We start from the raw sequence: 13,025 nt of genomic DNA on the forward strand, positions 1-13,025 counted from the left end.
TTCCTGTACTTTGCAGATTTGGGGGCCCTTCTGTTCTCTGTCTTACCTGGATCCAAGAAACTGTGACTCCAACTGAGAAGAGCAGAAGGGAAGTCCCAGGATGAGGGCTGTGCTTAGGCCCAGAAAGCAACTCATCCTGACTGGAGTAGGAGGAACACTGGAGGAAAGAATGGGATTCAATAAAACTGAAAGTATCATTGGGAAAAAGCTAGAACACGAGTAGTACAGTGAATGTGCTCAACTGCGAGGCACCTTGTAAGAAAGGCCTAGTGGTCTATTTACAAAAAATCTGCCACTGAAAACTCCATGCAACACAGTTTTACTCTGACTCACAGGGTGTTGCCGTGAGTCGGAACCAACTTGACAGCAACTGATTTGAAGGTGACAAATGAAAGAAAATATTTAAAAGATTAAATTATCCAAATTTAAAATATTTAAATTAAAACTAAAAACTCCAAGGAGGAAAATGTCCAGGAAAGGAATAATGCAAGTGTGAGACAACTTAAAATGAGTTGATTTTGAGCAACTGGTGGTGTCTAAAAAAAGACTCCATTTAAATCTGAAATCTCAAATATATTCTCTGAGTGGTACAGAGTAGAAGGAAGTCTGATCAGAAAACCCCACTAGACAATATGCACGTAGTTATAATAATGGAAACACTGCTTATTGACTTTCAAATTTTAGTATCATCTTACAAACAACTTAAAGAAGAATTCACTAATTTTTAAAAAGTACAAGCGAAGATATATAAGAAGGAGGCAGAAGCAGGGAGCAGGGTGGAGAGAAGGTTGGGTTACTAAGTTTTCATGTTAAGAGTAGAGAATCAAGGGATACTCTCTATGGTTGGTAGAACAGGAAATAAAGTCTGGGTGTACAGTAACATTACAGAGGAGAGAGCAGTAGGGGGCCTGAGAATAGAGATGTAACTCTTTTAAGAGGGAGAGGGAGGAGAAGGGAATGAACCAATATGTGAGCTAGTAAATCCTTATCTCTCTTAGCAGAAAGTAGTTAGATAGTGTCTAAGATGATATACCAGAAAAATAATTATATACCATATTACTTTTGAAGGAAACCTTGGTGGTGTAGTGGTTAAGTGCTACAGCTGCTAATCAAAGGGTTGGCAGTTCGAATCTGTCAGGCACTCTTCGGAAACTCTATGGGGCAGTTCTACTCTGTCCTATAGGGCTGCTACGAGTCGGAATCGACTCGACAGCCCTGGGTTTGTTTTTTTTTTTTGGTTTATTATTCTGAAAACATGGAGATAGCCACCAATAAACTAAAAACAGGAGCTGTTAAGAATGATTATCTTTGGGGGATGGGATTGAGATTCAGGTGGGCTGAGGTAGGAGACTCTGGCTTTTCTTTTTTTAGTCCTACAGAACTATTTAATAATTTTAACTATGCACATGATTGCACTGATTAAAAACTTCAAAGTTTTTAAGAATAGAAAATTAGAAAACGAAGGCTCCATCAAGACAATGGCCTTCAAGAATGAGTGGGAACTCATCTGGCAAAAAAGGGAGAAAGCACATTCCACAGAATACAGAACTGTGGGAGCAAAGGCGCAGGGGCCTAAAAGTGAATGATACACCTTGGGAGTGTCAGTTGGGCAAGTTATGTGGCCTTTTAATCCCTCATTGTGTTAAGAGCGTCAGGTGCATTCATAGGATGGAACAGAATGTAAGGATAGAAAGGTGAGCTGCGACTAGTAAAAAAAAGAAAAAGTCTTCTGAGTAATGCTGCGAAGTTTGGAGTGTGAGTTGTGTGAGTACAGGAATCATGTTGTTTTTATCCCCCTCTATCCAGTGTGGAGCCTAGCACGTAGCAGTTGCTCAATAAATGCTTTCTGAATGAATGAAAAATATTTTCTGGGCTTAGGAAACTATCAATGTTTTAAAGCAGAGAGGTAGAATTACTTAATTTTGAAACAATAATTTTATACTGAAAAAAAATGAATTGAGATGAGAGAAACCAGAGCGGGATGAACTAGGAGGATACTGTGGTAGTTCCTAAGTCATAAGCTATTGTGGTGGTAGGGGGAAAGGAAATCGTAAGATCTATTTTGGGAGATATTTCCAAGGCAGAATTGGACATGAGAGATAAAGGGTTGAGCCCAAAATGACCCTAAGATTTCCAGCTGGGAAAATCAGGTAGATAATAAAGTCATTAATTGAGAAGCAAAATAAGGAAAGGAACAGATTGTGGAAGCAAGATAAACTCAAATTCTGCATATATTGAATTTGAAGGGCCTGAGAATGGTGTTTTAGAATTGTGAGTCTTGAACCAATTGTGGCTTATAAAATCAATCTGGTGAGTTGAGACAAGTATTTCTTAATGAAATGAAACATGGTAAATTTTAAAGTGTGTCACATGTGGTAAGGCTAAGTATTGTTTCACAGAACTTTTATTTCCTTTGCATATATATGTATGTAACTGACATAAAATGCATTTCCTATCATGGATCAAAAAAATATTTGAAGAAGCAGAGCCAACATGGCGCTATGGACAGAAGCACCATGCTGTCTCTCTTTAGCAAAGACCTGAAAAACTAAGTAAATGCCAATCCTGGAAACCTAAGTACCAAATGAAGGAATAAAGAACTCGATCAAGCACTGAATGTAATAAGAAACTGAAGACAACAGAGAACAAGGAGAGCTATGGAGTGGAGGTCCCATACCAGCTAACATGTCCAAATTCACCATCTTGGACTACAGCCACCAAAGAACGTAGACAGGGAGTACTGGAAGGCAACTTCATGGGGCTTCCGATAGGAGACAGAGGAATCAGTAACCAAGGATACATGTTTTCCCACCCCATACGCATAGTGGTTAAGTGCTACGGCTGCCAACCAAAGAGTCGGCAGTTTGAATCCGCCAGATGCGCCTCGGAAACTCTGTGGGGCAGTTGTCCTCTGTCCTATAGGGTGGCTATGAGTCGGAATCGACTCGACGGCACTGGGGTTTTTTGGGGCCCTTCTTCCTTGTAGGAGGCCTCCACTGCTTTCCACTGGGTCTCAGCTGCTCTGCTAGACACTAGCTCACTGCTGCCCGGGTCCACCTTGTCGTCACCAGCCAGCCCCTTCAACACCATTTTCTTGTTTGTTTGTTTTGGTTTGTATTTTTGTTTTTTGTTTTTTTTTTTTGATGTTGCTTTCTTTCTTACTTCTCTCTCTTTCTCTCCCTTCCTTCCTTTCCTTTCTCCTGCCCAGCTAGCCCCATGTGCCCTCCTCTCCCCTTCTCCATGAGTTGTGATTTTTTTGTTTGTTTGCTTTGCTCTTTTTGTTTGTTTGTTTTTTGATATTGTTTTTTGAGCTCTTTTGTTGTTGTTGTTGTTGCTTCTCCCGGTCCCTTCCTTCCTTTCCTTTCTCCTGCCCAGCTAGCCCCATATGCTATTCCCTCCCCTTCTTGACTGACTAAGTTTTTGGTTTGTTTGCTTTGTTCTTTTTTCTTCTTCTTCCTCTTTTTTTCTTCTGTTCCTTATCTCTCTCTCCTTTCCTTCCTCCTGCCCACCTAGCCCTGTGCACCGCTCCTACTCCTTCTGGAGGAGCCATGCTACACAGCTTGGTTGGAGAGTCACTGCACACAGCCTTACCAGGACTGCTCCACTGTCACCAACTGGCTCCCTTGGCGTCATTTTATTTATTGTTTGTTTCCACAAGTAAATAGAAAAACATAACTTGCTCATGGTTTGGTAGACTTAACATTGTGAAAATGTCAATTCTACTCAAAGCAATCTACAAAAACAATGCATTCCCGATCCAAATGCCAACAGCATACTTTAAAGAGATGGAAAAACTAATCATTAACTTTATATGGGCAGGGAAGAGGCTCTACATAAGTAAAGCACTATTGAAAAAGAATAAAGTAGGAGGACTTGCACCACCTGACCTCAGAACCTACTATACAGTTTCAGTAGTCAAAATAGCCTGGTACTGATACAATGACAGGCAAAGTGACCAATGGAACAGAATTGAGAATCCAGAAGGAAATCCATCCACCTACGGTCACCTGATCTTTGACAAAGGTCCAAAATCCTTTCTGGGTTCTCAATTTTCATTTTGAGCTGTGCCACATGAGCAAATGAAGGTCCGGAAAGCTTGACTCCATCCACATCATTTGAGGAGGCAGCTGTCTCCAGCCTTCTTTTGAGTGCCTTCCAGCCTGAGGGGTTCATCTTCTGGCGCTGAATCAGACAATGTTCCGCTGGCCCAAGCAGGAGTCAACAGCAACTTGCAAAGGTGCAAGAGACTGGGAAAGCTGTTCAGCCCACACTCATCCGTTCCTTAAACTTACACTTGCTATCTGTTGAGCTCGTCTGGAGAAAGTAGCAGTATGACTTTACGTAAATATTTAATGTCAATAGATCTTAATGTCCTCATCTATAAAATCAGTTTTTGACTTGTGATTTCCAGAGTCCCATCTTGATCTAAAAATGGCTTTGATCCTGTGGAGAAAGGCTTCAAGGAAGTCACCTCAGCCAGAAATTTAGTTCTAGTTCTTGAGCCAGTGTGACCAAATATCAATAGGTGGCCTACAGATACTGCCCTGGGTGGCTTCACAGCCTCCCAGGGGAGGAAAGAGAGGCTTTTGAGTGTAGATTTTTGACATTAACCCCAGATGAAGTTGTTCATTCACTCACAAGAGTTATGCTGACAAGAATGAAAAACAATCACACAAGTTGATTGTTTTTTATCATATTAATAGATCCTACTACTTGTAGTGTATAAGGAATTAATTTTTTATAAGATCAGGATTCATCTTGCCTTATTTTTATATGCCCTTGAATGTTATTTGTGCCAAAATTTTTAATTTTTTAGATTGTAAATATATCACAATATTTTTAACCATTTTGGGGGGTTGCTTCTTTGTGTTTAATGTAATGGAACTATCCTAACTCACTCTTGAACTCTGAGAAGTCCTGGGGCCTCTCCCTTTGGTTCTCTTACTCCCTGGCTAGTTCATGGCTTTCCAGAAATCTGTTTTTAGGGGAAGGAAACTTGTAGGGGAGGGTGGGTCCCCAAAAGTATCCAGTTTGCTGATGGCAACAGCTGCCACTTCTTACAAGCCATCCCTTATTAGAATACAAGCTCGTTGAGAACAGAGCCTACTTCCCGTATTAAATCACTTAGCATATAAAACCAAACCCATTGCCATCAAGTGGATTCTGACTCAGCGACCCTGTAGGACAGAGTAGAACTAGCGCATAGGGTTTCCAAGGTTGTAAATCTTCATGGAGGCAGACTGACACATCTTTCTCTGGAAGAGGGGCCATGGGTTCGAATCACTGACCTATTGGTTAGCAGTTGAGTGCTTTAGCTACAGGACCACAGGGCTTCTCAACACATACTAAGTACTCATCAAATTTTTGTTGAATTAAATCAGGCTGACTTGGAACTGTTACAAAGCTGAGAAAACAAAATGAGATGCTGAGCTCTTTGAGGGTGAGGATGGGATCTGAAATGCATTGTTTATGGCCTGTAATTAAAAAACCAGACAAAGGAACAAGAATACAATTGCTGTTGAGTCAGTTTCGACTCATAATGACCCCATATGTGCCAGGGTAGAACTGTGTTCCATAGAGTTTTCAGTGACTGATTTTTGAGAAGTAGGTGGCCAGGCCTTTCTTCCAAGAAGCCTTTGGGTAGACTTGAACCACCAGTCTTTCTATTAGCAGCAGAGTGTGTTATCCATTTATGCCACTCAGGGAGTCTGTAACAGGCATTCATTAAACTCTGCTTTCTCTGACATAGTTGACCACTACTTTTTCTAATCACATTTTTCTCCCTTGGCTTTTTTTTTTTTTTTTTTTTAAACATTGTGCTTTAGGTAATAGTTTACACAGCAAATTAGTTTCCCATTCAACAATTCATGCACAAATTATTCTGTGACATTGGTTACTATCCCCACAATGTGTCAGCACTCTCCCCATTTTCACCCTGGCTTCCCTGTTTCCATCCATCCAGTTTCCCTCCTCCTCTTTGCCTCCTTATCTTTCCTTTGGGGCAAATGTTGCCTGTTTGATCCCCTATGGTTGATTATTCTAAGGAGCACATTCCTCACGGGTGTTATTGTTAATTTTATAGGACAATCTATTATTTGGCCAAAAGGTGACTTCTGTTCCAGATTAAAAGGGTGTCTTAGGGTGCCAATTAAATCACTGCTCTTATTTCTCTAGGGTATATTCCTAAGAGTGGGATTGCTGGATCATATGGTATTTCTATTTCTAGTGTTTTGAGGAAGTGTCATACCATTTTCCATAGTGGTTGTACCATTTTACAATTCCATCAGCAGTGTATGAGTTCCAATCTACCCATAGCCTCACTAGCACTTGTTATTTTCTGTTTTTTTGATCAGTGCTATTTTTATAGGGGTGAGATGATATCTCATCGTGGTTTTGATTTGCACCTCTCCAATCGACTTGACAGCACTGGGTTTGGTTTGGTTTTTTTGATGGCTAATGGGAAACCCTGGTAGAGCAGTGCTTAAGTGCTATGGCTGCTAACCAAAGGGTCAGAAGTTTAAATCCGGCAGGCGCTCCTTGGAAACTCTATGGGGCAGTTCTACTCTGTCCTATAGAGTTGCTATGAGTTGGAATCGACTTGACAGCACTGGGTTTGGTTTGGTTTGGTAATGGCTAATGGGAGTCCTGCTGGATCAGTGGTTAAGAGGTCAGCTGCTAACCAAAAGGTCAGCAGTTTGAATTTACTAGCAGCTCCTTGGAAACTCTATGTGGCAGTTCTACTCTGTCCTACAGGGTTGCTATGAGTCAGAATTGATTCAGCAGCAGTGGGTTTGGTTTTTGGTTTTAATAGCTAATGATCGTGAGCATCTCTTCATGTGTTTATTAGCCACCTGAATGTCTTCTTCGGTGAAGTGTCTGTTCATGTCATTTGCCCATTTTTTTGATTGGATTGTTTGTCTTTTTATTGTTGAGATATTGAAGTTTTCTATATAATTTAGAGATTAAACCCTTGCCAGATGTGTCATTGCCAAAATTTTTTTTCCTAGTCTGGAGATTCTCTTTTTACTCTTTTGGTAAAGTCTTTTGATGAGCATAAGTATTTAATTTTAGCAGCTCCCAGTTATCTAGTTTATCTTCTGTTGCTTGCGCATTTTTAGTTATGTTTGATAGTGTATTTATGCCATAAATTAGTACTCCTAGCTTTGTCCCTATGTTATCTTCCAGAGACTTTATAGTTTTAGGTTTAACGTTTAGGCCTTTGGTCCATTTTGAGTTTGGTTTTGTGTATGCTGTCAGTTATGGATCCTGTTTCATTTTTCTGCAAATGGATATCCAGTTTTGCCAGTTAAAGAAACTGCCTCTTCCCTACTGAATGGACTTTGACCTTTTATTTGAAGCTCAGCTGTGCATAGCTGGATGAATTTACTTCTAGGTCTCAATTCTGTTCCATTAGTTTCTGTGTCTGTCATTGTACCAGTACCAGGCTGTTTTGATTACTGTGGCTGGATAGTAAATTCTGAGTTGGAGAAGTGTGAGGCCTGCTACTTTGTTCTTCTCCTTCAATAATGCTTTAGCTATTCAGGCCTCTTTCTATATAAAGTTGGACGTTAGTTTTTCCATTTCATTAAAGGGTATTGTTGGGATTTTGATCAGGGTTGTATTATATCTATAGATTGCTATATGTAGTATTGACATTTTCACAATGTTAAGTTTTCCAATCCATGAGCATTGTATGTTTTTTCATTTATGTAGGTCTCTTGGTTTCTTGCAGTAGTGTTTTGTAGTTTTCATTGTGTAAGTCTTTTACACCTCTTGTTAGATTTATTCTAGGTATTTTATCCTTTTGGGGGCTATTATAAGTAGTATTGTTTACTTGATTTCCTCTTCAGAGGTTTCCTTGTTAGTGTAGAGCAAAAATCCAACTGATTTTTGTATGTTGATCTTGTACCCTGCCCCTTTGCTGAAACCTTCCATTAATTCCAGTAAGTTTCTTGTGGAATCTCTGGGGCTTTCTATGTATAGGATCACATCATCTGTGAATTAGGGATAGTTTTATTTCTTCCTTACCAATTTGGATGCCCTTTATTTCCATTTCTTGCCTTACTGCTCTAGCTAGGATTTCCAGTACAATATTGAATAAGAATGGTGATAAAGGGCATCCTTGTCTCATTCCTCTTCTCAAGAGGAATGCTTTCAATCTCTGTCTTTTGAGAATAACATTGGCTATTGGTTTTTTTTTTTTTATTATTGGTTTTGTATCTATGTCATTAATTATGTTGAGGAAATTCCCTTTTGTTGACAGTTTTTATCAGGAAAGGGTGTTGGATTTTATCAGATGCCTATTCTTCACTGATTGACATAATCATGTGATACTTTCCCTTTTACGTGGTAAATTGTTGTTGTCTTTAGGTGCTGTAGAGTTGGTTCCGACTCATAGTGACCCTATGCACAACAGAACGAAACACTGACCAGTCCTGCGCCATCCTTAGAATCGTTGTTATGCTTGAGCTCATTGTTGCAGCCACTCTGTCAATCCACCTCTTTGAGGGTCTTCCTCTTTTCTGCTGACCCTGTACTCTGCCAAACATGATGTCCTTCTCCAGGGACTGATCCCTCCTGACAACATGTCCAAAGTTTGTAAGACGCAGTCTCGCCATCCTTGCCTCTAAGGAGCATTCTGGCCGCACTTCCTCCAAGACAGATTTGTCCGTTCTTTTGGCAGTCTGTGGTATATTCAATATTCTTCGCCAACACCACAATTCAAAGGCGTCAGTTCTTCTTTGGTCTTCCTTATTCATTGTCCAGCTTTCACATACATATGATGTGATTGGAAATACCATGGCTTGGGTCAGGCGCACCTTAGTTTTCAAGGTGACATCTTTGCTCTTCAACACTTTGAAGAGGTCCTTTGCAGCAGATTTACTCAATGCAATGCGTCTTTTGATTTCTTGACTACTGCTCCCATGGCTGTTGATTGTGGATCCAAATAAAATGAAATTCTTGACAACTTCAATCTTTTCTCTGTTTATCATGATGTCGCTTATTGGTCCAGTTGTGAGGATTTTTGTTTTCTTTATGTTGAGGTGTAATCCATACTGAAGGCTGTGGTCTTTGATCTTCATGAGTAAGTGCTTCAAGTCCTCTTCACTTTCAGCAAGCAAAGTTGTGTCATCTGCATAATGCAGATTGTTAATGAGTCTTCCTCCAATCCTGATGCCCCATACTTCTTCATATAGTCCAGCTTCTTGTCTTATTTGTTCAGAATACAGATTAAATAGGTATGGTGAAAGAACACAACCCTGGTGCACACCTTTCCTGACTTTAAATCAACCAGTATCCCCTTGTTCTGTCCAAAGAACTGCCTCTTGATCTGTGTAAAGGTTCCTCATGAGCACAATTAAGTGTTCTGGAATTGGCATTCTTCGCAGTGTTATCCATAGTTTGTTATGATCCACACAGTCGAATGCCTTTGCATAGTCAATAAAACACAGGTAAACATCTTTCTGGAATTCTCTTCTTTCAGCCAGGATCGATCTGACATCAGCACTGATATCCCTGGTTCCACATCCTCTTTTGAAACCAGCCTGAATTTCTGGCAGTTCCCTGTAGATACACTGCTGCAGCCGTTTTTGAATGATCTTCAGCAAAATTTTGCTTGCGTGTGATATTAATGATATTGTTCTATAATTTCCACATTCGGTTGGATCACCTTTCTTGGGAATAGGCATAAATATGGATCTCTTCCAGTCAGTTGGCCAAGAAGCTGCCTTCCATATTTCTTGGCATAGACAAGTGAACACCTCCAGTGCTGCATCTGTTTGTTGAAACATCTCAATTGATATTCCATCAATTCCTGGATCCTTGTTTTCCGCCAATGCCTTCAGAGCAACTTGGACTTCTTCCTTCAGTACCATTGGTTCCTGATCATATGCCACCTCTTGAAATGGTTGAATATCGACTAATTCTTTTTGGTATAATGACTCTGTGTATTCCTTCCATCTTCTTTTGATGCTTCCTGCGTCGTTTAATATTTTCCCCATGGAATCCTTCACTATTGCAACTCAAGGCTTGAATTTTTTCTTCAGTTCTTTTAGCTTGAGAAACACTGAGTGTGTTCTTCCCTTTTAGTTTTCCATCTCCAGCTCTTTGCACATGTCATTATAATACTTTGTCTTCTCGAGAGGCCCTTTGAAATCTTCTGTTCAGTTCTTTTACTTCATCAATTCTTCCTTTTGCTTTAGCTGCTTGACGCTCGAGAGCTACTTTCAGAGTCTCCTCTGACATCCATCTTGGTCTTTTCTTTCTTTCCTGTCTTTTCATGACCTCTTGCTTTCTTCATGGATGATGTCCTTAATGTCATTCCACAACTCATCTGGTCTTTGATCACTAGTGTCCAATGCGTCAAATCTATTCTTGAGATGGTCTCTAAATTCAGGTGGGATATACTCAAGATCATGTTTTGGCTTTCGTGGACTTGCTCTGATTTTCTTCAGTTTCAGCTTGAACTTGCATATGAGCAATTGATGGTCTGTTCCACAGTCAGCCCCTGGCCTTGTTCTGACTGATGATATTGAGCTTTTCCATCATCTCTTTCCACAGATGTAGTCAATTTGATTTCTGTGTGTTCTGTCTGGCGAGGTCCATGCGTATAGTTACCGTTTATGTTGGTGAAAGAAGGTATTTGCAATGACGAAGTCGTTGGTCTTGCAAAATTCTATCATTTGATCTCCGGCATTTTTTCTATCACCAAGGCTGTATTTTCCAACTACTGATCCTTCTTCTTTGTTTCCAACTTTCATGTTCCAATTGCCAGTAATTATCAATGCATCTTGATTGCATGTTTGATCAATTTCAGACTGCAGCAGCTGATAAAAATCTTCTATTTCTTCATCTTTGGCCCTAGTGGTTGGTGCGTAAATTTGAATAATAGTTGTATTAACTGGTCTTCCTTGTAGGTGTATTGATATTATCCTATCACTGACAGTGTTGTCCTTCAGGATAGATCTTGAAATGTTCTTTTTGATGATGAATGTGACACCATTCCTCTTCAAGTTGTCATTCCCAGCATAGTAGACTATATGATTCTCCAATTCAAAATGGCCAATACCGGTCCATTTCAGCTTACTAATGCCTAGGATATCAATGTCTATGCGTTCCATTTCATTTTTGACGATTTCCAATTTTCCTAGATTCATACTTCGTACGTTCCAGGTGCCAATTATTAATGGGTGTTTGCAGCTGTTTCTTCTCATTTGGAGTGGTGAATTACATTGATTGATTTTCTAATGTGGAACCACTCTTGTATCCTTGCTATGAGTCCCACCTGATCATGATGTATTATGATTTTGATACATTGTCATGTTCTGTTGGCTAAAATTTTGTTGTGAATTTTTGCATTTATATTCATGAAGGATATTTCTGTGATTTTCTTTTTTTGTGGTGTCTTTGCTTGGCTTTGGCATCATAGTTATGCTGGCTTCATGGAAGAATTATGGAGTATTCCTTCCTTTTCTGTGTTCTGGAATATCTTGAGTGAAATCGGTGTCAACTCTTTTCTGAATGTTTGGTAGAATTCTACAGTGAAGTCATCTGGGCTGGGACTTTATTCTTGTTTTGGGGAGTTTTTTTAATGACATCTTCAATTTCTTCTTTTGTTAAGGGTCTATTTAGGTTTTCTATCTCTGTGTTAGTTTAGGTACTTAGCGTGTTTTTACAAATTTGTCCATTCTTCTAGGTTTTCAAATTTGTTAGAGTAAAATTTTCATAATATCCTGTTATGATCCTCTTTATTTTAGTTGGTTCTGTTGTAATGTCAACTATTTAATTTCTTCTTTTAGTTATTTGCATCTTTTCATTTTGTTCCCTTGTCAATCTGGCAGGCAGGGTAAGCATGCATTGCTGTTCTCTGGGCATGCGGGGTGGCTGGAGGTGGGCTGGGCAGGTGCAGGCCACTTCCTGTCATTGGTCCAGTGGTGTGTGGGAGCATGGGGTGATGCTCACTGGTGAGTGGGGTGGCAGGTGGGGGTGTGTGTCAGGCAATCGGCAGGGCAGGCACACACTGCCACTTGTTGGGTGGGTGGGGTGGCATGCCAGGGGATGTGGTAGATGACGAGGGACACGGGAGCACTCTCTACTGCTTGCTTGTTGGCAGTTTCTCCTTCCCAACAGTGTTCTATCTAATTCTTTTTCCCTCCACTTGATGCTCGGGGTTCCAGGGTTCCAGGGTTCCAGTCATTTGTATCTATTTCACTTAGTTTCTCAGGTCTTTGCTGTAGGGGGACAGCATAGTGTGTCTGACTGAGCCTCCATCTTGGGTCATCTTAACCTCTTCTTAACAACTCTCTTGACTTTTGTGAGTCTATATCTTCCTAGTTTCCTTCCAACTTCCCTGGAAATGCTTCTTAATATCCTTATCTAATTTTTCATCTGCTCTCAGATCTCAAAGTGATGAAAGACCTCAGAATTTGGTCTTGTGTGTTTTCTCTATTCTTAGGCTATCTTTTATGCTCTTATACATTGAAATCTCATCTATATGCTGACAACTACCAAGCATGCATCTTTAGCCTGAAAGTCACAGAACTATGGACTCCCACTTGATATTCGGATGTCTTATAGGTATCTCAAACTTAACACATCCAAAACAGAACACCTAATTTATACTACCCTTCCCCCACTCAAGCCTAGCCCTACGTCAGTCACCACCATACAACTAAGTGTCACCACCTTCTACGAAGTTGTTCAAACCAGGTATGCAAAGATGATCTTTGATCCCTCACTTCTCTCACTAACCTGTTGCTGTCTAGTCAATTCTGACTCATAGTGGCCCAGTAGGACAGAGCAGAACTTCCCTATAGGGTTTCCAAGGCTATGATCTTTACAGAAACAGACTGACACATCTTTCTCCCATAAAGTGGCTGGTGGATTCCAACTGCTGACCTTTTGGTTATTAGCTGAGACTTTAACCACTGTGCCACCAGTGTTCCTTTCCCATCACTACTCATGTCTAATCAATCCACAACTCCTGTCAATATTCCCTCCTAAGTAATTTGTTTTCACTCTCTTCT

The sequence above is a fragment of the Elephas maximus genome, chromosome 1 (genome assembly GCF_024166365.1).
Source record: "Elephas maximus indicus isolate mEleMax1 chromosome 1, mEleMax1 primary haplotype, whole genome shotgun sequence".
In the NCBI taxonomy this organism is placed as follows: Eukaryota; Metazoa; Chordata; class Mammalia; order Proboscidea; family Elephantidae; genus Elephas; species Elephas maximus.